Source organism: Syngnathus leptorhynchus, chromosome 1, assembly GCF_054491065.1.
Source record: "Syngnathus leptorhynchus isolate UIUO chromosome 1, UIUO_Slep, whole genome shotgun sequence".
NCBI lineage: Eukaryota > Metazoa > Chordata > Actinopteri > Syngnathiformes > Syngnathidae > Syngnathus > Syngnathus leptorhynchus.
In genome coordinates, this window is record NC_141195.1 from 18,986,399 (window position 1) to 19,010,770 (window position 24,372).

At 40.1% G+C, this 24,372-nt stretch overlaps 1 protein-coding gene across 1 annotated transcript in view; it reads left to right on the top strand.

Moving 5' to 3' along the window:
* Positions 1–11,849: 11,849 nt before the first annotated feature.
* opn7b (opsin 7, group member b) overlaps positions 11,850–24,372 on the top strand; it is a 60,153-nt gene continuing 47,630 nt past the window's right edge. Inside the window, exon 1 of the mRNA XM_085918047.1 lies at positions 11,850–12,104. The gene's annotated coding sequence lies outside the window, so the exon portion shown is untranslated. The remainder of the gene's footprint in view (positions 12,105–24,372) is intronic.

Here is a 24,372-nt window from a genome sequence, read left to right on the forward strand (position 1 = left end):
GCTGAGGGGAGCAGATGTGCAGATAAGGGACGTAAGAAGACAAACTTTATTCAATTTTTAAACAATTCCTGCAAGCTTTAAGCAGTAGATAGTCTTAATTTAGTTAAGTTAGGCAAAATTTCAATGACCCCTCATTTGTTGGCCACCTTTTTTTTTTGTTGTTACCCTTGATTTTCATGACATGTACAAAATAAATCTGCAATGTCTTATTCCAGTACTGCCATACAGTATTGAACTTCCCTCAGTATTAATTAGCATCAGAGTTGAGCAGGTTTACTGTCTAGCCCTGACAGCAGCAAGCCTGTCTGTGTAAGCAACTGAGACAAGGCAGAATGGTTCATCGGTCTTCTGTTACCCTCGGGACACCATGTTACGTCTCCTGCCCCCAGCTGCATGACTTGTGTTAACATAAAGCTAAGTGCATGTGGCAGCATGAGTAATGTATAGTAGCTTGTCGGTGAATGCCGAACCGGCAGCATCGGTTATGTATGGAATAATGTCTACAGATGTCACTGTGGAGAGATGTGTCTGGCTTCTTGTTTATAGAGCATGTCATTTTACACTCATCAAAAAATTGTGTCTGACCCAAAGACTCACGTGTCTCGACATGGCCATTCATAATGGCGGTGGTTTTCAAACTGGGGGTGCGCCCCCTAGAACAGTCCTGCCGTTATAACGGGGGAAGGAGGTGCAGTGCTACGATGAACACCTTTCGTTTTTCAGCTATACTACGTGCAGACAAAAAACATGCTTGGCATTCCCCGCCGTGCGTTTCCATATACAGTATAGTCAGTGCGGTTTGCGCGGACAGGTGCTGTTGCATCACCAACGGCACATTTGAAGTGTTTAAAATGGAAACTTTGCTCCTTTGCCCATTCTGCTTGGGTCGGGTGAAGTGACCTGTTGGTGTCCATGTCATGGAGGTTTTCCAGGCATGTTTTAAGATGTTGCATAGCACATAGTCAGCCATTTTACAAGTATTTAATTATATTTGCCTGGCCAATGACAGTTGAGACAATGTGTGTCTGGTTTTGTAGGATTTAACTGCAGAAGTCTGTTGGCTCGTTCGCAGTGGGCAGTACTGGTTTAGGCCTTGGACTGCCCCACTATCGTATTGTGTTTTCATTGTATCTGTTGCCTTTGGGTTCCATCTTAAAGAAACCTGGTACGGAATTCTTTCCATTGGTATGCGGATGAGTGTCAAATATTTTTCTCGCTGAGCAGAAAAGATGATTTCTCATTAAGGCCACTTTTGTCCTGTCTGGGGAAAATCAAGACCTGGATAGCATCAGATTTTTGGAATTACAATTAAAAGAAAACAGAGGTTATGGTGTTTATTCCCAGTGGCCCTTGTGCGTTCCATGCTGTTGAGCAAAATAAGTGCTGTCTGTTTGGTGATAATAATATTTGGGCCCCCCATGCATTTCATGCGCCCCCCTGAATCTGCAGTTTGGAGATTAGACTGATGGGGATGTGCCTGCGAGTGCACAGTAAATGATTAACACCTTGTCAGTCAGGCGCTCTGTCTCTGGTTGAAGGATTTTCCTGGGGTGTCTTACTTTCTTGCAAATCAAATAATAGTTCATGATTCATCTATGGTAGGGGTTAAATTCCAGTCCACCCTCATGACAGATTAAATCCGCAAAGTAGCGACCTTTTTCCTCCCCTAGTTTAAACCATGAAACCAATACTCTATGGGATTCTTGTCCACTTGGGTTTGCCATCCTCACAGTCTACAATATTGTACTGTATCTGCCTTGGTCTGGTCTGTTGAGTGAGACTCAGTGAATGAGAGTGTGAGTTGAATGGCTGTTAACTAAAAAACTGTAAGCCACTCTGCGTGGAAAGCACAAACTTATAGATAAATGGACAAGCGATGCATTTGGTGTATAGTTGTTCCAATAAGCCTGGGAGAAACGCTACATGCACATTTTATCAGTAAAACTCCAACTATAATATTCTCTTACTAGGCTTGAAATGCTACTCAACATTCATCCGAGTCATATCTTGTCAGATTATGTACAGTGGTGAACTTTCATGAAAGGGAACCATACTGCAGTTATAATCAGACTTTATTTACCGTATTTTACCATATCATTCTCCATTTTATTTTTTTTATTTCAACTTCAGATGCAAAAGATTACTTTGTAATCACAAAATAATGATCATAGTCTTTTTGATTCATGATTCATAGTATTCAGCGGGCCCCTTATGATTGATTTCATGACACAATGCTTCAGGCCAGTTTAAATTTCAGAATTTGGTCCATATATTAGGTGCACCGGACTCAAAATTTTGGGTTTTTAGGTGTGCCTTATAGTCCGGAAAATACGGTAGTCATAATTGTTTACAGAGTAACCCCAAAATTTCTAATGGTCAGTGCCCAATGTCCATTGAGTCAAGTCCCTTGAAATTGAATATTTGTGGTTAGCTCACCAGTCTTATGGTCCGATGAGCTCCTGTCATAAATTTTTCATCCATCCCGTGGGTCAAACGGCAAGATTTTATCACGGATGGAATGGAGCAGGGCGACCAAATGCAGCTTGGAGCAGGGTTTATCAGAGAACACAAACTAACAGACTCGGCAAACTGACATGAGTTAACAAAACGATAACATGACTGACTGACTAACCGAAACAGACTTGAAAACGACAGCAACCAAAAAGACTTGAAGACAACAATGATCCGACGGGGCGTGAGGGGCAGACAGGATTTATATACACGACAGGTAACAAGAAGCAAGTAAGAATAATCAAACTAACCATGGGCACACAGGAGGGGAGGGGCGAGCACACAGACAGAAACCATGACAACAGACACATAGTGGAACGGCTGGGGACGAGACGTGACAGATTTCACACATCATTCATTCATATATGATATTATATTCTTTTTCTAAAATGTCATCAGAATTGCCAAATATCTCAATTTTTTTCAGATTTTGGATTTAATCAATTTTCTTCATTTTGTGTCCCTTTTTGTTCTGTTTGGAGTTTTTTTTTTCCTGTTTTGGACTTCTTTTTTTTCTCTGTTTCAACCTCTTCAGTAATTTTTTTTAAAATTTGAAATGTAGATAATATTTTTGGAAATTTCTAACATGTATTGCGGTGGAATCGTTTAACAGGGCTGAAATGTAGGCCCAAAATGCCCTAAATTAAACACTTTCATTTTTTTTTTTAACAGTAGTGTTCATTTTCCTGCAGACAGGCACATTTTATATTGCTAATCTAAAACAGTGATATTGTTGTTGGTGCTAAAGTACAGGGCCCTTGGCACAAATTTTATTGAATAATATCACTGTGAAATAACGGATAACAGGCGACCACCACACTTAAAAATTTTCTTCATGCTATTGCTTTGCTTTCAGAAGCTATAGGGAACACGTACAAAGAGGCCATGGATGATAAAATAAGGACAGCAATAAAACTAAAACTTGTTCCAGCATAGAATCGCGGAGGGGGGCTATCAAAGGCCAACAACAGAGTGCTGTTTATTTGTTTTCCCCTGTGTTTTATTGTACACAGGCAGGTTTTGGTTTTTAATTTCCTACATAAAAAGTAGCTAAAGTTTTTAAGTTTTAAGTTTTTTTTTTGCACATTCATAAATTGATATAAATTCCACTCGTGGCTGGGTCTAAATTAACTAATAATCAGAGGTGGGCATTGTCCTCCGTCCCTGAGTTTTGATTCTCTGACCCACGTGGGCCCAGCCCGTCACTCATTGGTGAGATCCAAATGGGCATTAAGACCATCATTTCCACATCACTCAAAGGATCTGCAGCTAAATAAATAAATAAAAAAACACACACAAAAAAACAGGCACAACGTGTTGATATAAAAACGATATGGGACACATCATTGCTGTCTGTGGGACCAAAAGGTAAACAACTATCTTTTATTAATATTTTATTTGGCTGCATGTCAGGTATGCAGCATCTGCAGGTGATGTGGTATCACTAAGTCTGTTCTCGACGGAGTTTGGCTGACTCGGGCCGACAGGGCGAGGCTGAACTAGGGACGGAAAACTCAATGACGGATGATGATGCCCACCTCTGCTAACAATTCTACTTAGGGTTGTGCCAGTTCTTTGCAAATAGACCCATTGCACTTTTGCTCACTTTAATAATGTGAAATGGTCCCAAACTTTGGATATGATCTGTTTTTTATGGGCTCTTTCCTCCCGTCTCTCACTTATTGCTCTAGTAACAGTCCATGTGGAAAAAAAAGGACCACAAAATTCGCATGATATAGGGAATAATGAGTGAACAAAAAGTGAACTGTGAGAAAGTTGCGACTGTCAAGTAACATCAGTTTTAACATTTAATATTTCAAATTGTCCTTTTAAGAGGTATAGCAGTTAATTATATATAGCTATAGGGTTGCATGGGTATTGGACAAACCTTCAGATACCGTACGGCTCTTTCTAGATGCTCTGCTTCTACAGTAATAGAGGAGCATATTTAAATGGAAATGATTGGACATAATTCTTTGGACGATACATTTGGACAATGTATCTCACTCACCATTCACTCGTCAATTATGGTGACGGCGCTGTTCTTTGACAACACTGACCACTCCAGCTGCATCTCTCTCCTGTATATTACTAAAGCTGAAATGGTCTACAGTTCCGTGTGGTTGATTTGCATTTAATATTTCACTGATGCCTCTTTCACATGAATATGGGCACACTGTTGATGAAGATCACACTGTATAACTCCAGCTCATTCACACACTAATGACACAGCATGAGAAGCAATTAAGGGATTCTGTATGCGGCCTGGAGACATTTTGACACTTGAAGTCACGAGAGGATCAAACCGGCAATCTTTTAATTGCAAGACAGCCGCTCAGCCTCCTAATTCGCGTCATCACCGCGACATCAAGGCTTTTGCTTTCCTCACCAGTCGTTCTACTGAGTCACTTTCAAATTATATGAATTGAGATGAATGTTTGGATTAAGAATGCCAACAGCCTCATTCACCCAGGCACAGAATCTTCAGAGGTGCCAGGATTTACCCCGCACTTTGAACTGATCTTTGTATCACAGAGTTGAGACTTGCTAAAACTCAAGTGAGTTATTCATTCAGGGGAAATATTGTGTCAACCCCCGCGACCCTCAACAGGATAACTGGTGTTGAAAATGGATCAATGGATTGATTTTGTCACAGGATGGGACCGAGCAACCAAATGCAGCTTGGACCAAAGGGTTTATTGAAGAGAAACGGTTAGTGGAGGACAAAATAACAGGAACCAGCAAGGACAGACAACAGGGCAACCGACGGGTAGCATACAGGATAGCAGCGTGGGGCAACAGACGGGTCGCATACCAGCTATCAAGCAGACTGGTAGGGCAACAGATAGGGCTACAGAACGGAGTATATGTAGTATATATGTATACGATATTAGAAGAAGAGACAACTAAAGTAAATCACTGACATGCAATTAAGACACCAGCAATAAATTGCACCGTATCAAATTGCTGCATGTGACCTTCAGGCATTTATATTTGCAGTGTGAATGTATATTTTTCTTTCCTTTATTTTTCTTTGCTTTATTTTTCTTTACATAATCATTATAGATGTGATAATAGCTCATTTTCTTTGTGTGTGTGTGTGTGTGTGTGTGTGTGTGTGTGTGTGTGTGTGTGTGTGTGTGTGTGTGTGTGTGTGTGTGTGTGTGTGTGTGTGTGTGTGTGTGTGTGCGTGCGTGTGTGGGGTTGATAAGAGTCACTTGGACGTGTCCTCTGAACGTCACAATACCCTATGGGAGAAGGTGTCACAGAGGAGGATATCAGGCAAAACGAGGACAGCTCCGCTCTGGTGCTTACCGAGTCCCTATACACCTTACTTGCATTGGTTCATTCACATGTTTGGCTTGTTAAAAGTGATATCACTGTACTCTGAGTTTCAAATCAAAATACATTTCTTCCGTCACCTTCTATAATAATGAACAAAATTAATCACGATTACAAACATTTGACCAGTTTCAATCTAAATTATGTCATACCATAAAAGTCAGACAGGTTAATTAAAACGAGCACAGATGTTATAGTAAATGTTAAACCCTCAAACAACACACAAGGTACTGTATTAACAAGGACATGGGAAGCAACAGCATGTCTACGATGTGAAGCTCTCTCCAGAATGCTAAACAGCAGTGTTTGTGATTACAGTGCAAAGGAGGAATGGACAGCCAAAGTCTCTTCTTCATTCGCTTTGCTTCCGAGTGGGCATCAAATCCCTAGTTTGTAATAACTTTCAGGAGTCTGAGCTCTTGCTTGCAGTTGGACTGAATTTCTTTTTCCAGTAGCTGTGTGAAGGATGATGAGTCATGTGGTGATGAATCTAAATGCGTCTACACGATATCATGTTAGGCTGTTGAAAATACGTGCACTTTTAATTTTCGTCCAGTCCCTAATTTCCCCACCGACCCCAAACCCACAACTGACAAGCTGAAGCGTTTAAAGTCTTGAAAGTGAAAAATCCAACCCTATGTCGAATAATTTCACAGTAGACGCACGTACATATTCCGACAGGAAGGTGCCGCTTGAATACCAACCCTATATAATTTGCACGAATATACGTGGTTCATTCTCTCAGGGAAAGGACTATTATTCATTTGTTCTCATTTTATTGCTTCCTTTGCTGCAATAATTCTGTTATTAGGATTCTATAAGAAGAATTATTCAAATGGGACTTCATGCGAGTCTGTTACTGCTGTTGTCGCTGTCATCTTTGAAGGCTTTTAGTAGTAATTCAAAAATGACAGTGACAACGACACAGTATGATACATGACATACAGGAATTCCTCTTGTGACAGGCAACTTGCCATCAAATGTTAGTTTGTCGTTGCAAGTGTGCTGCTTTATTCCTTCGTGTCACGGGCTCAGATCCCACTCTGAACATCAAAAATTTTACATTTCTAACATAACATATCGGTCTTGACATTTTAAACCTGCTGGAAGAACCTGATTGTCAGAGTCGAGGGGACCTATAATAGTGCTCCTGCACAAACTGTAGAGAAATGGACACAGACATGGAATGACTACTGTAGGCAAACCCTTGTGAACTGTGTCAGCAACGTGGCCCATATGGAGCAAGAAGTACTGGACGAAAGGGTTAGGGTCGCAAATGGCAAGGGTTAGGGTTAAGGTCACTTATGAAGCCGCGAAATAGCGACTCCGTAATAGGAGAAGCGCGAAGTGGCGAGGGATCACTGTAAACCACAGGTGTCAAACTCCTTGACCTAAATATTTCAAAATAATACATGGTAGATGTTTGTTAACGTTGCAAAGATTCCATATTTTGTTTGAAAATAAAATGAATTGTGTTGAATGAGGTAAAATGTTTGATTGACCTAAATATTTGATGATACCACACTTAAGGGCTGCAATTTCAATATCGTAATATGGCAATATACTGTTAGAATCCGACATCGTCCCATGTCTACTTAGCATGTCACAATTATGACTGGCATCATGCTAACATAAGGTGAGAACGTGGTGTGGGGCCCAAATGTGGCACTACAGTGAACTACAGGAATAGTTGGAAATTACTTTATAATAACTTTGAAATTATCTGTGTCAGGTCACTCCAAAGAGCCGATAGCGTCATGTTTGAGAGAATGAGACTTTGAAGACTGGATATCTGTTGCGGGCCATGGTCATCAAATGCTCCATAATCCACAGTAAACAGGTCAGGCATGCCCACAGTTAATTGGTGTCTGCAACTCACAGAAAGCATTGTCTTGATAGCAGAATCCCCAATAGCTACACGGACGGGCAAACAAGCGTGTTGATGCAAAATCTTGGCTTGAAGCAGAATGCTGAGCAACCAGCCAAAGAAACAGGCTGATTGCGCCATCAACAAAGAAATACATAAGTAAGGGAGTGTAGCTGGTTGTGGCTCACGCACTGTGAATTATTGTCATGACACACTGTGATTGACTGACTGACACATGCACGCTGTGATAACCTCGAACATCTCACAGTACAGGTCGATGGGGATTTCAGTTTTGTTCCCTTCTCATCGAAAGGTAATAATTGCTGCAAACATGTGCAACAAGAGGGAATAGAACTCTCTAACTGCTGTATGCCAGTGTAAAAGGAGCCGGGCCACATTTGGACTGGAGATGTTGTTGGATTCTTTTTCTTGATTGCATATAATTATTATACGTTTTGTTTACAGTGATTTGTAGTACAACTGTAACTGTTGTGAATACACCATACAAATAAATATAGTTGAGTCGATAAAAATAAAAGTCGGTCATATTTGCATGATTCTGATATCCACAGGAGGGAAAAGAAATTGTATCTTTTCCAAAAAAAACATAGGCCTTGGCTCTTGTGGTGATTGATCGATTATTCATGACTTGTCAATGGAAAGGACGACAGAATATTTATGACCCGCCGTGCCAAAGGAAGATTAAATGTAACTGGTATCATTCGTCATTGCATCATTGCATATAAGAAAAACAAGAGCGTATACATATTACCTCACTATACCTTCCCCAATATTTGTTCCTGTGATGTATTTCCGAATCAAGCCAGGCATGAAAGGAACCAGCGAGTGAATCTCTTGTAATTTCTCAGCCCATCACCAAGATCCCTTACTTTCATCTCATCCCATTTCTCCCGATGAAGGACTAATGATTTTCACTTGGTGCTACAGTACAAGAAATCCCCTCAAGGCTTAGTTCAAAGACAAGAAAGGGTGAAAAATATATAGATAATGTACATGGAACAAGAAAGTGAATAAAAAAAATGTCCCAAATCATGAACTAGTAAAGTAATCTGAAATGCTTCTCCAAATATTGTTTTCCTCTCATGTCATTTTTCCCCCCCGCATTGGTCAGTGTACTTCTTTGAAGAACATCCGAGATTGCCCGTGATGATTGCGTCAAGGGATAATAATGGATCAAAATGTCAGTTTTCACAAAGATCAAGAAGAACTTTATCAATACAAGCGTGAATAATTCTCTTCAAGTGGGATTTGAATATGTCGACAGCAACAAGTGCTTTCTTTTCAACCACAAATACTGCAGTGAGGCCGCTACTTCAAAGTTGATCCAGTTTTGAAACAGCACGACACAGCACTTAGAAGCTAAAACTTGCAAAGAAATGCAGCCAAGTTCATGTTGTTATGAAAAGTTTCATTCGAAAGTTCTTTTCAGTTACTACTGAACTGTTTACACAAATGTCTTTCAAGCACACTTAGAGAGTTTCGAGGAAGGTAACGCTTTGTGGCTCGATTCAATATTACCACCTCTGAAACATCATTTTACCAAGTTATGAGATTAGATATTAATTTTTGTAGTCATTGTATTAAGTAGATTTTATGCTTTTTCTGTTTGTTGGTTAAGCACACCATTTTTTTTTCTTAAATATAGTAACTGCAACCGGATGTTGCATATGTAAAAATTACAAGGTATATTTTAAGTAAAAATAAATAAAGCAACTGTTCGGTAAACTCTTGCTAAACTAATATTGGACAAAAATACAACTTCACACCAATACCATTTTAGTTATCTACAAATAATGTGATCATCATAGCAGCCGTTGTTTTATGGTAGGAATGCAAGCTTCGTATTGCTCACAGTGCTATTTTGTTGGGTTTCATTTACAATCATAACTATGCATTCTCATAATTGTCTGCCATTATGAAAGACCATGTTTAAAAATTGCAATCATGCATGTTAGTGAGAGGACGTGGCATTGGTTTGAAATTCGAGGTGGGACTAGTTTGTGAAGTTAGTAATTTATAAATTCTAATTATGTCAGCAATTTTACTGCCATCTTCCCCCTTTGAATTTGAATAGTAATTTCATAATTTTGCCCTTATGAGAAGTTGCCAATCAGTCACAGGAAGACAAAGAAGGGCTGTGATCGCTCCAGCTCAGATTGCTGACCGCCAATAACAGTGCAGTCGCACTTTGTAAGGGGAAAAACTTGCTGATTGCCCTGCAGAGTCCCGGAATCATCTCGTTAAGTGAACCAATTGGATAAAATACAGAGTGATGTCAGTGCTGTGTAAAACTAAACCTGAAACTATCGAAAAAGCTTTAAGAGACTGTTGAACGGATGGTATGCTTAATTATATTCCAATAACAACTTTGCTCCTGTTAGAGGAATACAAATAAAAATCATTTCCTAACCATACATTGAACTGAACACATTTTATAGCTTCAATTTGAATTACTCAGTTGAACTGCACATATCCAATAGTAGTGTGTGTAAGTATGATTCCCATAAGGGTATTCTTATCGCAAGCATGTAGTAAACCTTTACATACTGCATTCCCAGATCATCTCATGTAAATTTGCGCAACAACAATAAATCAGGTGTTAATCAGATTATAATTTGCATAAATATTAAGTCCTCTTATTCCATTCACGTCACACTGCAGCAGTTGAGCCATGAAGCTGGCTTGAACCTTATTCTTAGGAAGGATTTAAAACCTTCTATGTGGTCCCATAACCCATTTTGGATTGTTATATCGGCAATAAATGTCATAACATCCTCAGAGTGGTTCTGGAATCTTCCCTATGATCGGAAGAAAGAACCAATATATTTTATTGTACACATGCGTCAATTCATATTCCGACAAATGTATAGCTGATATTGTGCAGACATGGTACATCTAATCCAGCAAGACTGTAGTAGTAGACTGTCTATTTTTTAAATGGACTGCTCTGTGAAAATGCATTTGTCACAATCCAAGAATGCTTTGTACACGTTTTGCTCTGTGACTGGCACCCTGCAGTGATTAGCCTCCGAGCACAGAATGCCTGGCGGAATTCAACTGGGGATGCGGCCGATAACCATGCAGACCAAATTTGTATGCATGTGGAGTGTGACGGGGTAATCGGGATGGGGGAAATAAAGCAAAGGAAAACGTGAGGATTCTATGGAGACATTCCATAGGTGATGTTGGTAGTATTGATGGAATACTATACATTTGGTAGATGAAGGTTCAGTGTCCTATTTTACTTTTGAGGAAATACATTTCATGATGAATGTTATGATTGATACGCTACACGGCAGCTCCATTATGATACAGTAGCTACTGCTTTCATTTCATTTTGAAAACTCCCTCCCTTGTCCATCGACTGACCTTCCGTTTGAAGTGAAGGTTTCAAAAGTAAATGTGGTGGAATTGCAATGTTTCATTCGAAACTCCAGATGCCCTAGGCTTGATTGAATAATGTGCTTTTTTAATTAACATCAATACCGGCTGTACTTCAATATACACTCAAGTTACATTCACAATATCACTCTCCATCCTTACAAAGACATAACTTTAGAGGTTCTGAAATCATTTTCTCAATTTTGCTCAATAGCGTGCGTGGGTTCTTTTCACATCAAGGATTTTAGCAGTGATATCATTTATGAGAATGGATGCTTGTTTAGATGGCAGAAACAATAGTGCAAACATCCAGCCATCCATTTTCAACATCGCTTATCTTGTTCAGGGTCGCACACCGCCACTGAACAGGGACTGATGGCACGCTACCCGCCTCCAAGTCAGGCGTGTGTACCCCTACATTATCAGCGACTCACAGGGCAAACATTTTATTGTCCCGTGACCGTTCCTTCCGAACCCGGGTCTACTTTTCCTCACACACAGCCTCCCTACCTCCCGACTTGTTTGCACTCCCATCCGCTGTGACGCATACCGTTCACAGCCACGCCCTTCCTATCTGCCACCTGTTTCTTATCAAGTTGCCTACTTAAGCGCACTTCTCCTGCCACACACAGGTCAGTTTGTCTGTGGTGCTCACTGTCTGCTCTCAGAGTGACCTTGCCTGTCTGTTTGCCCTACCATTTCTGAACGCTGCCCGGCCTGACCCACTTCCTGTACCCAACCACGAACTCGCTTTGCCCGTCTGCTTTGACGACGCATGCTGCCACTACGCTTGCTTCCTTACCTGTCTGTTTGCCTGCTCGCCTGATCTTCCCCCCGCAAGCAGCCAGCCGTGTTCCGGCAACTGTCATCAGCTTGCCTTGGAGCTGCTTTGTCGCTGATCCTGCCCCACCAGCATTCTAACGTCCTACTTCCCCTTTGTTCAATAAACACAAGCTTGTGCTGCACTTGGAATCTTTGCCTGGTAAGTCAGTTATGACTTAATGTTTTATTGAATGACCCAAAATACATCTCACCCAGAGAACCTAATCAAATAAAGATACATTAAGGCTAATTATATTGTGGTTTTAATTCTAATTGATGTGGGACTGACTGCATTGCATGCGACACGTGTCTAATGCTTTAGGACGAGATACTCGAGAAGGTCAAGCACAGGCAGAAATGCGCCAGCCAGATCAAAGAAGTCAAATCAATTTTAATTATATAGCCCTTAATCACAAACATGTCTCAAAAGGCTTCACATGGCCAAAGTTGGCAATTATTCTCGACATCCCCTGAGCTTAACTCCCGGGGTAAGGAAAAACTCACAAAACCTCAACTGGGATAAAATGAGAAACCAATGGGATGACCCTCCTTCCAGGATGACCATGGGCAGCATTGAAGAGAGCACAAACTGCAGCCGAATCAGCCAGCGTGGGTTAATTAAAGGCAATTGCATAGAAATGTGTTTTTTAATCAAACAAAAAACAAAGGCCGGGCTCATAATTGGCCCGGCAGTCCTGAATATGAAAGATGTCATGTTCATGTGTATTGTAGTGTTTCTTTTTTTTTTAAATGTAATTCTGATGACTAACAAACAAATGGCAGTGAAGGACAATGTCAGAAGGAGCTGATGGTGTCAAACATTTATTTGGCAGTGGTCTGTACTCTCTGAGAGCTCTTCAATCTTTCTTGGGTTAGCTTTCAGCTTGATAACAATTTAGGTCATCAATTTATACTTTGATACCTAATCAAGGAACGTCGTCACTTTAAAATGTTCAATAGTTAAGGTCCGGCAAGATGAAGCACTTGATCTATCAGTGACCGCATGATAATGAAGCGTTTAATCTTGGTGCAGCTTAATGCATGTTGATCAATGAATATATTTATCATGTGCTGTCTCATATCTCGTGAATCCATCCCCATTCTCTGTGACTGGCAAATTCATCCACAAATTCATTTCCCGGTGGCAATAAATCTGAGATCGACAACAATGACGCTCGGCTTTTTGCTGTCAGTTCAACACCCTAACGCATAACATCATCAACAAGACAGCCAATAGTTCTGAGTTAATTATGAAATGATGTTCTATCCTCTCTTTTCACATTTTATTTCACACTTGCATAGCATGACAGAGTGACGAGCAGTGAATGACATCATTACAGACAAACATCTGAACTATTAGCATATGAGCAAGAATAATTAGCAAATTAAACACTATTTCCCAAAATATAAAGCAAAACATTTATAGGGGTTTGACAAGATATGTACCTGACAGTTAACCATCTTTTTTATGATCTTGGCGCATAGTGCAGGGAATAGATTAATATTAACATTAGCAGGGGGGTTGGTCTTAAAATAGGCCCCCACTGTGTTCGGCACACTAATATTGGGAATCCATTATTTCACTTTCTTCTCTTGGCGTTAAATTATATGAACTAACGGCTAATTTTCTGTAGGATTTTATTACTGTCGCTATGACAATGTTAACCACAAAGGAACATTATGAAATAGTGAGATGAGATGATTAATTCATGGTATCAAGCATGGATTTTAACAAAGCCGCTTAAGCCAAAAATTGTAATGTTCTATATCAGTCAATTTAAACAGGATTGGCTGGATTTTACACAAATACCATCAATATGATTCCTATTTATAGTATGGTTAGTGTTTTGTTCAAAGGCTTTATTCTAAACCGGGGCTAAACCTATAATATTTTAAAGCAAAAAATAGTGGCATGTGCAAGCACTTGCCAAAACACATACTATTCAGGTTAATAAAACTGGTCAAGAGCCAATTTTAATCTGAGATGGCTACTGTATGAGTTCATAAAGATAATTTTGACGCTGATTTTAAACAGGGTTTCACTTTTGGGTTGTTGAGCTATTTTCAAATGTTTTTTTTTTATATTTGACCTTAAAAAGCTTGCACATACAGACTTTAACATGTGTTGAAATTTATAGTTATGACATTTCATGTGTATCTATTAGTACTATCATTATGACTCGTTGCGCAAGGGAAAAAGAATGAGGGCAGATCAGGACTCAGCAGTTGAAAATGATCTCCAGAAATTAACTTGAATCTCCAGTTGATCGGTGTAATCTACCAGATAGTTATGGAATGAGGGGTGTACATTGGTCCTTTGACCTCTCTGCTGAGCGAGAAGGCCATAGAATTCGAGGAACACATTTATCAAATCTTTCACCATGACCTGGTTCACCGCTGCGTTGCTCATTTCTTCATTTCATTTATATCACTGACACCCACACACGCTTGAACTCCCAATCATGGATCCGTGTGCCGCTCGCTCCTTGGTGTGGCTAGACAATCTGCGTGAGGCCATCTGAGGGAGAGTGAAGGGCAGGCAAGCAAAGGTGACAATGCCTAAAAATTGACAGAAAAGGACAAGGCTAAGGTTTTCGCATAAAAAGCACCTGGCCATTTTCTATCTGGCAGTGATATAACGAACAGGAGCACACATCCTCCTTATTTCGCGCCATTGTAAATTGACACTATCGTGGTAGGTTAAAAAATAAAATAAAAAAAAAGGACCAGTATAATCCAAGAATAATGAAGTTGGGCCTAGGCAACAAATGTATCCCCTGACATCACCTCATTGGCTAATCGAAGAAAACAAGCTGCTTTACTTTCAGGGCTTGTGAATTCCTTGGGAAATAGACACAGATTATGAATCAGGCTCCTTAAGTATATAACAGCAGCATGGTATTGTAAATCACAAATGTTGTCCGATTCAATGCCTTATAACAAAGCTCATTTGAGTCTGGAAATGCCCTGAAGTGAAAAAATTTGATCATCTGTATAATCATATATTTTTACAAGTGCAGTCTTTTCTCACACTAACTTTACATGGGGGAGCTCCAAAACAGGTTTTCAGTTGTTTTTTATTGAGTCAGAGTAAAATATTTTATTGACGTCAGACGAGAACAAAAGCGACTTTGTTATATGTTTGATATACTCTCTGCTATTACTGTTTATGACAACGCTTTGGCAATATGTGATATAGTATCTCATCCAAAAATTGTATCGAACCTCCTTCACCACCAAACCATGATGGTAAATTGCGGATGCATTTTCAATTTCAGATGATCTTCATGAGTTATGCAGCAACTGTAATTACCACTTGAGTCCCTGATAAAAACAACGTGAGCCTGTTGTGAACACAACTAGAGAGAAAGTAATAAAACACAAAAAGAGTCAACACCTTGTTGGCACATAAAGTTTCCAGTGCTGTGAATGTCTCTTTTTTTTTTATTTATTTTATTTTTTTTATCAAAATGTTTTTTGGTTTTTTTTTTGCATATCAAACAGAGATATGCAGCAAGGTGGAAGCACTTTTTTTCGGGTCCATCTCTCAAACCTTGAGAAAAAGTAATGAACATTTACCTGATGTAAATCTCTCACACACAAATCGCTGTATCTAATTAGTTTCAGAACTGCAGTACTAAAAAAACATTACACACAGCTAATACTGGTCTTTCTACTGCCTCTTTTAGATGTTTTTGACTGTGGGTAAGACTGAAAAAAAATTACGTTACCGCATACGGGTTGATTAAATCTACATGGATTACTGTTCAAGACATTCATTACTTTGTTTGATGTTTCAAAGTTGGTTGTAATAGTGTTTTCACGAGTTGTTTTCGGAATGTGCCTTTCATCATCCTGCTCACAAGTCAAAAGAAATGTGAGGTAGTGACATTGAGGGGGACAAAACGATAGCAAGCTCAGTCCTCACTGGTTTCTAATATTGTTTTTCCCTCAATCTTAGAACCTTTTGAAGGCTGGAGTGAGGAACATTTGATGTCTTCTAGAATTAGACAAGGGGGGAAAAAATGGACTGTCGAATGAACACATCTCAATTTCCAGTGTGTGTGTGCACCCGTGTCTTTTAACCCAGAAGCAGTCATGACTGGTGATCTTCGTCTGTTATACAAAGGGTTTCTGTAATTTTTATTGCTGGTCTCATGATGGAAACCGATTCTCAAAATGTCATCCTTTGAAATCCAATTTGGACGATTTAAATGCTCTTGTCAAAGGTAGAACACTGAACAAAGTGTTAAATAAAGTAGAACACTTGGAAAAGGTGTCCTTTCTAATCTTATTGGATCTCACAGGAACGTTTGTTTTGGTAGATCATAACCTAACCTCTCTAAATTGCCTGTAGGAGTGATTGTGATTGTCAGTGGTTGTTTGTCCATATGTCCTGCAATTGGCTGGGGACCAGTTCAGGGTGTACCTTGCCCACCGCCCAAAGATTGCTGGGATAGGTGACAGCACGCTCGCGACCCTCATTAGGATAAATGTGACGGAAGATGAGTGAATGAATAAGTACACGCTGCAATAAGGAAATCCATGTTGCATTGAAAAAGTATCGCAGCCAGATGGCTGATAACACAGACCATGTTTACTTAGAGAACTGCTTTTCAATTATTTTCTGTTATGCCCTCCCAGGAAGAAGAAAATATTTCACGCCCCCCCCAAACTCTCCTCAGTGACTATAAATAGTATTATTTGTCTAAAAATGTGTAATATGTACACTGAATAACATTTTATCCTAATTAACATGCTCCCTGGGGCCACACACACACATATCCCGTCTGACATCGCACCACACCTCCCACGCCCCAGTTTTTGCAAAGCACTGACTCAGAGTATGTTAGCAAAACATTACGTCCATAGGGTTTAATTTAAAATGGTTAACATTCTTCAGCTCTTTATTCATTCGGGATTATTTCTGACAGATATATTTTGCAGGGAGGGGGACAAGAATGTTAAATAGATTTATTATTAAATTCAGATATATTGTATGGCAGGTGAAAGACATCCATGTGCTAAATGTCTTACTTATTTCATAGACCAATCGAACATAGAGTCAACATTCAAATTGGGAAACGCTGTGCTGAAAACATTCCAATTTTAAGTGATGCATGTGAATACAAACACAACAGTAATAGAAGAGAGTTAAGAGTGAGTTTTATGGCCGTAATAGGAATACGATGTGTGCATAGAAAAGCATTTTGTAAATAATGCATGTGGGGGGAATAATAAAAAAAAAATCTGTTATGCTGAGCGTCCCACATGTAAATATTAGTCCAAATAGATGTACCCATGAGCACCTAACATAAAAAACATGCAAAATGGAATGATAACCATTGATTATATTTGTATCACTTTATGGTATATATTGGGGTTGCGTGCTTTTTCTCAAAACAACTTGACTGCTGCACCCCAAGGTCACTTTGTCATGATGCATTGATTAGTCAATTACTTAGTTTTAGTGGGCTGAGCAGATAAGCTGCTTTTGTAGGATTTGATGCAGCATCTCTACAATGTGGCCTTGGAGTGAGTTTGAATTTCCAGAAAGAGTGAAAGCTCGTGTCTTGCATGAAATGCATGTTGAACAGTTAATTGACGTGATACATTCTAAATAATGAAAAAATAAATAAAAAATGCTTCTTTGTTCTGTACGTCTTGAAACACTTTCCAATGGCATACATTATAAAGAAATATTGCAATCTTACAATGGATACAGAGAAAGGATATATATAAAGCCTTCGATGCATGATGTAATTAAGTTTCTAGCAACATTGTATGTCTCATATCACCCTAAATTAGTTTTTAGTTAATTGATTGCAGATTAAATATGTTGGAATAAGAGGATACATACACAACTAAAATGAACTCGTCATTGTGGTCACTTGTTCATTTCATGCATGTACACGTATGATTATTATTAATCTTTGGAGGCTTTTTGAAACCATGCAGTTACGCATTTCTCTGAGTCCAAGGTGAGGTTTTATTTTTTTCACGACCATAAATTCAATTTGCAATTTACAAAGTATGATGATGTTCCTGAGGTGAATGGAATTTTGATATTTAATCACCACGACTCAACAAACCATCCTGGTAATGACATGTAACTGTCCTTGCAGATTAAATATTGCATTGTGGCTAATTACATTCCACTTTAGATAATACATTGAGAATCAAGCAATCTAATGAGAATATACATTCTGCCTTATATGTATCCAGCATGGTATATATTTACTTTTTTGGGACTGTGAAAATGTAAGTTGTTGTGTTCTAGTTTTACCAAACTGTCTGTTAATCTTTTGCCACTGACCAGAGGCCATACATTCAACAAAGGAAAAATGACTAAAAATGTGGCTAGACTCTGTTGCGTCACAGCCTCATACATTTTGCAGTGTAGACTTTGACTTTGATGTGAGGCATTCTTTTAGATGTTCTCATTTTCGCATATTAAAGGCCTTCCCTGTCTCCCCTATAAATGTTCTGTTGCAGGATTTGCAGAGCAGTCGGTATATTAGTGTATTTTATCCTTGGGGTCTACAATTAATTGTCTTAATTTTGTGTGTTTTGACTCTTGTGCCTATATTGTGTTTTTTTCATTGCTCATTGTAGTCATTGTTCTGTGATCCCCCTGATGTATGGTAATCTGATTGTTCCCTTATGCCTGTATCTATCTCACTGAACTGTGGGTTTTATGCACACATAGTGAATATTGACATTTCATCAGAATTCCTAAAAGGTTGCAGACAGTTGCAAATCTGTTAAGACTTTGGTACATCCTAAGCAGCAACATCTGACGGTGGATGGTATTTTACCGGCAAACAACTCTGGCAGGCTTTTATTTGCTGAAATAATTTATGGAATTACAATCTTATCGGATGAAGAAGATTTTTTTTTTTTTTGTAAATTGGAGTCAATTTTATATCCAATTTCCCACTAGTTTTAAAATAATTTTGATGGTAGCACAAACCTGCTAGCATTGCTAACATAACAGCTCAAGGCTTTATGGGTGATTATGGTTGAACACTTTGATAACCAGTCTAATGTCAGCAAATTCAAATTGTTCAAACATGTAGTTGAGCACAACACATTGCAGTCATGTTGTTGACAGGACAGCAACTTAACCTGCTTGTTGTGTTTTGTCAAATACCTGATGCTCCCGTCATGAGCATCATGGTACTGATTTATCAGTCCAACATTTGCTGACTCCTGACTGTTCCCCCTTCAAACAAAGCTTGCTCCCTGTGTTAGTCCACATTATCTCCACGGGCCTAATTAAAGGAAGCCCAGACAAAAGAGCAAAAAGGCTGATTACTTAAATACAGTAATCCCTCCTACTTCGCGGCTTCAACTATCGCGGCTTCGCTATATCGCGGGTTTTCAAAAATGCGGAAATGAATTATTTTATCGCAGAAATTTCATCATTTCACGAGGTTTCGCGGCCACTTGAGTTTCTTCATTTTCCTTTAATAATGATAGCTTACGTTTAAAAGTGAAATGAATAAATTAAAGAGTCAGTACAGTATACTTTATCGTCACATGTGACTTCAGGGCGTTCTCGCTGTTGTATATTTTGGACTAACTCATGTTCCGTAGTGGGAAAACCCCGGATGTGGGAGGGGGAGCTTCGGGGACGTTCAGTGTCGCGATGTACGGCCAGTGAACTGACTGTGATGAAAGGAATAAAGCAGTACCCATCACGTCGTTGTCCGAACCATGCTTGCTACATCAGAACCTGGAAAATAGTAAAGATATAACACTCTCCACCGGCGGTGGCCTTCATCTGGACATAGCAATACACTGTTAGTCTCGTCGCTAAGGCATGAATGCGGAGCGCACAGTCCATTGATATGAAAGTCCCCTAGCAGCGAGCTGGTTGATGTCAGCGATAAAAATAGAATATCTTCCAAGAATAGCTCAAAAAAATCTAGTTTCTATTTCGCGGAAATTCCCATTTCGCGGTTGGGTCTGGAACGTAACCCCCGCGAAGTAGGAGGGATCACTGTATTTACCGTCCTCCGGTCAGGGTTTTATGCTGACTATCATCCATGAGTGATGTCTGACAATAACTGCTGATATACACATAGAACAGCAATTTGTTTTTGTTTTTTTTATAGCTGCAAGTAATGATTATTTTAATAATCTATTAAACTTCTATCTAAATTAATGAATCAGTTTTGAAAAATAATAATAGGTTCAATTGCTTTATTAACAAGACGTCAATGATTGTTCTCCAAATGTCATGTTGAATGTATCATTTAAAAATTTGCCCTAACACACCCTAACACATGCTCTCCCCTCAACTTATCACTTCCAAATACCTTTGAAGTTCCACCTGTTTGATAGGATTTACTGCTGCCACATGCCCAGGGTAACCAACTTCCTGAAAAATAAATAAGGGACACCTCAATGGATGGCTGACCTGATTGCCTTCCACCTTCCTGGCGTGATTTTTGTATGTGCTTTTTTTGTAAAACCCTAATTAGCGATCATAAAACTCGTTGGAAACCCTAGTCGGAAACCCTGACCCTAGTTTGAAAGCCTAGTTAGAAACCCTAATCTTGGAAACCCTAAAAGTAGTTTGAAACCCTGGTTGGAAACTCTAACCCTAGTTTTAAAACCTAGTTTGAAACCCTAACCGCGCTTTAAAACCCTAGTCTGAAACCCTAACCCTAGTTTGAAACCCTAATTAGGGATCCCAAAACTGGTTGGAAACCCTAGACGGAAACCCTAACCCTAGTTTGACAGCCCAGTTAGAAAACCTAATCTTGGAAACCCTAAAAGTAGTTTGAAACCCTGGCTGGAAACCCTAACCCTAGTTTTAAAACCTAGTTGGGAACCCTAACCATGTTTTAAAACCCTATTCGGAAACCCTAACCCTAGTTTGAAACCCTAATTAGGGATCCCAGAACTGGTTGGAAACCCTAATCGGAAACCCTAACCCTAAACCCAGTTAGAAACCCTAATCTTGGAAACCCTAAAAGTAGTTCAAAACCCTGGCTGGAAACCCTAACCCTAGTTTTAAAACCTAGTTGGGAGCCCTAACCATGTTTTAAAACCCTATTCGGAAACCCTAACCCTAGTTTGAAACCCTAATTAGGGATCCCAGAACTGGTTGGAAACCCTAGTCGGAAACCCTAACCCTAAGCCCAGTTAGAAACCCTAATCTTGGAAACCCTAAAAGTAGTTCGAAACCCTGGCTGGAAACCCTAACCCTAGTTTTAAAACCTAGTTGGGAACCCTAACCATGTTTTAAAACCCTATTCGGAAACCCTAACCCTAGTTTGAAACCCTAATTAGGGATCCCAGAACTGGTTGGAAACCCTAGTCGGAAACCCTAACCCTAAACCCAGTCAGAAACCCTAATCTTGGAAACCCTAAAAGTAGTTCGAAACCCTGGCTGGAAACCCTAACCCTAGTTTTAAAACCTAGTTGGGAACCCTAACCATGTTTTAAAACCGTATTTGGAAACCCTAACCCTAGTTTCAAACCCTAATTAGGGATCCCAGAACTGGTTGGAAACCCTAGTCGGAAACCCTAACCCTAGTTTGACAGCCCAGTTAGAAACCCTAATCTTGGAAACCCTAAAAGTAGTTCGAAACCCTGGTGGGAAACCCTAACCCTAGTTTTAAAACCTAGTTTGAAACCCTAACCGCGCTTTAAAACCCTCGTCGGAAACCCTAACCCTATTGTGAAACCCTAATTAGTGATCCCAAGACTGGTTGGAAACCCTAGTCGGAAACCCTAACCCTAGTTTGACAGCCCAGTTAGAAACCCTAATCTTGGAAACCCTAAAAGTAGTTCGAAACCCTGGTTGGAAACCCCAACCCTAGTTTTAAAACCTAGTTTGAAACCCTAACCGCGCTTTAAAACCCTCGTCGGAGACCCTAACCCTAGTTTGAAACCCTAATTAGAGATCCCAGAACTGGTTGGAAACCCTAGTCGGAAACCCTAACCCTAGTTTGACAGCCCAGTTAGAAACCCTAATCTTTGAAACCCTAAAAGTAGTTCGAAACCCTGGCTGGAAACCCTAACCCTAGTTTTAAAACCTAGTTGGGAACCCTAACCATGTTTTAAAACCCTATTCGGAAACCCTAACCCTAGTTTGAAACCCTAATTAGGGATCCCAGAACTGGTTGGAAACCCTAGTCGGAAACCCTAACCCTAGTTTGACAGCCCAGTCAGAAACCCTAATCTTGAAAACCCTAAAAGTAGTTCGAAACCCTGGCTGGAAACCCTAACCCTAGTTTTAAAACCTGGTTGGGAACCCTAACCAGGTTTTAAAACCCTATTCCGAAACCCTAACCCTAGTTTGAAACCCTAATTAGGGATCCCAGAACTGGTTGGAAACCCTAGTCGGAAACCCTAACCCTAGTTTGACAGCCCAGTTAGAAACCCTAATCTTTGAAACCCTAAAAGTAGTTCGAAACCCTGGCTGGAAACCCTAACCCTAGTTTTAAAACCTAGTTGGGAACCCTAACCATGTTTTAAAACCCTATTCGGAAACCCTAACCCTAGTTTGAAACCCTAATTAGGGATCCCAGAACTGGTTGGAAACCCTAGTCGGAAACCCTAAGCCAGTCAGAAACCCTAATCTTGGAAACCCTAAAAGTAGTTCGAAACCCTGGCTGGAAACCCTAACCCTAGTTTTAAAACCTAGTTGGGAACCCTAACCATGTTTTAAAACCCTATTCGGAAACCCTAACCCTAGTTTGAAACCCTAATTAGGGATCCCAGAACTGGTTGGAAACCCTAGTCGGAAACCCTAACCCTAAACCCAGTCAGAAACCCTAATCTTGGAAACCCTAAAAGTAGTTCGAAACCCTGGCTGGAAACCCTAACCCTAGTTTTAAAACCTAGTTGGGAACCCTAACCATGTTTTAAAACCCTATTCGGAAACCCTAACCCTAGTTTGAAACCCTAATTAGGGATCCCAGAACTGGTTGGAAACCCTAGTCGGAAACCCTAACCCTAAGCCAGTCAGAAACCCTAATCTTGGAAACCCTAAAAGTAGTTCGAAACCCTGGCTGGAAACCCTAACCCTAGTTTTAAAACCTAGTTGGGAACCCTAACCATGTTTTAAAACCCTATTCGGAAACCCTAACCCTAGTTTCAAACCCTAATTAGGGATCCCAGAACTGGTTGGAAACCCTAGTCGGAAACCCTAACCCTAAACCCAGTCAGAAACCCTAATCTTGGAAACCCTAAAAGTAGTTCGAAACCCTGGCTGGAAACCCTAACCCTAGTTTTAAAACCTAGTTGGGAACCCTAACCATGTTTTAAAACCCTATTCGGAAACCCTAACCCTAGTTTGAAACCCTAATTAGGGATCCCAGAACTGGTTGGAAACCCTAGTCGGAAACCCTAACCCTAAGCCAGTCAGAAACCCTAATCTTGGAAACCCTAAAAGTAGTTCGAAACCCTGGCTGGAAACCCTAACCCTAGTTTTAAAACCTAGTTGGGAACCCTAACCATGTTTTAAAACCCTATTCGGAAACCCTAACCCTAGTTTCAAACCCTAATTAGGGATCCCAGAACTGGTTGGAAACCCTAGTCGGAAACCCTAACCCTAAGCCCAGTCAGAAACCCTAATCTTGGAAACCCTAAAAGTAGTTCGAAACCCTGGCTGGAAACCCTAACCCTAGTTTTAAAACCTAGTTGGGAACCCTAACCATGTTTTAAAACCCTATTCGGAAACCCTAACCCTAGTTTGAAACCCTAATTAGGGATCCCAGAACTGGTTGGAAACCCTAGTCGGAAACCCTAACCCTAAGCCAGTCAGAAACCCTAATCTTGGAAACCCTAAAAGTAGTTCGAAACCCTGGCTGGAAACCCTAACCCTAGTTTTAAAACCTAGTTGGGAACCCTAACCATGTTTTAAAACCCTATTCGGAAACCCTAACCCTAGTTTGAAACCCTAATTAGGGATCCCAGAACTGGTTGGAAACCCTAGTCGGAAACCCTAACCCTAAACCCAGTCAGAAACCCTAATCTTGGAAACCCTAAAAGTAGTTCGAAACCCTGGCTGGAAACCCTAACCCTAGTTTTAAAACCTAGTTGGGAACCCTAACCATGTTTTAAAACCCTATTCGGAAACCCTAACCCTAGTTTCAAACCCTAATTAGGGATCCCAGAACTGGTTGGAAACCCTAGTCGGAAACCCTAACCCTAAGCCCAGTCAGAAACCCTAATCTTGGAAACCCTAAAAGTAGTTCGAAACCCTGGCTGGAAACCCTAACCCTAGTTTTAAAACCTAGTTGGGAACCCTAACCATGTTTTAAAACCCTATTCGGAAACCCTAACCCTAGTTTGAAACCCTAATTAGGGATCCCAGTACTGGTTGGAAACCCTAGTCGGAAACCCTAACCCTAAGCCAGTCAGAAACCCTAATCTTGGAAACCCTAAAAGTAGTTCGAAACCCTGGC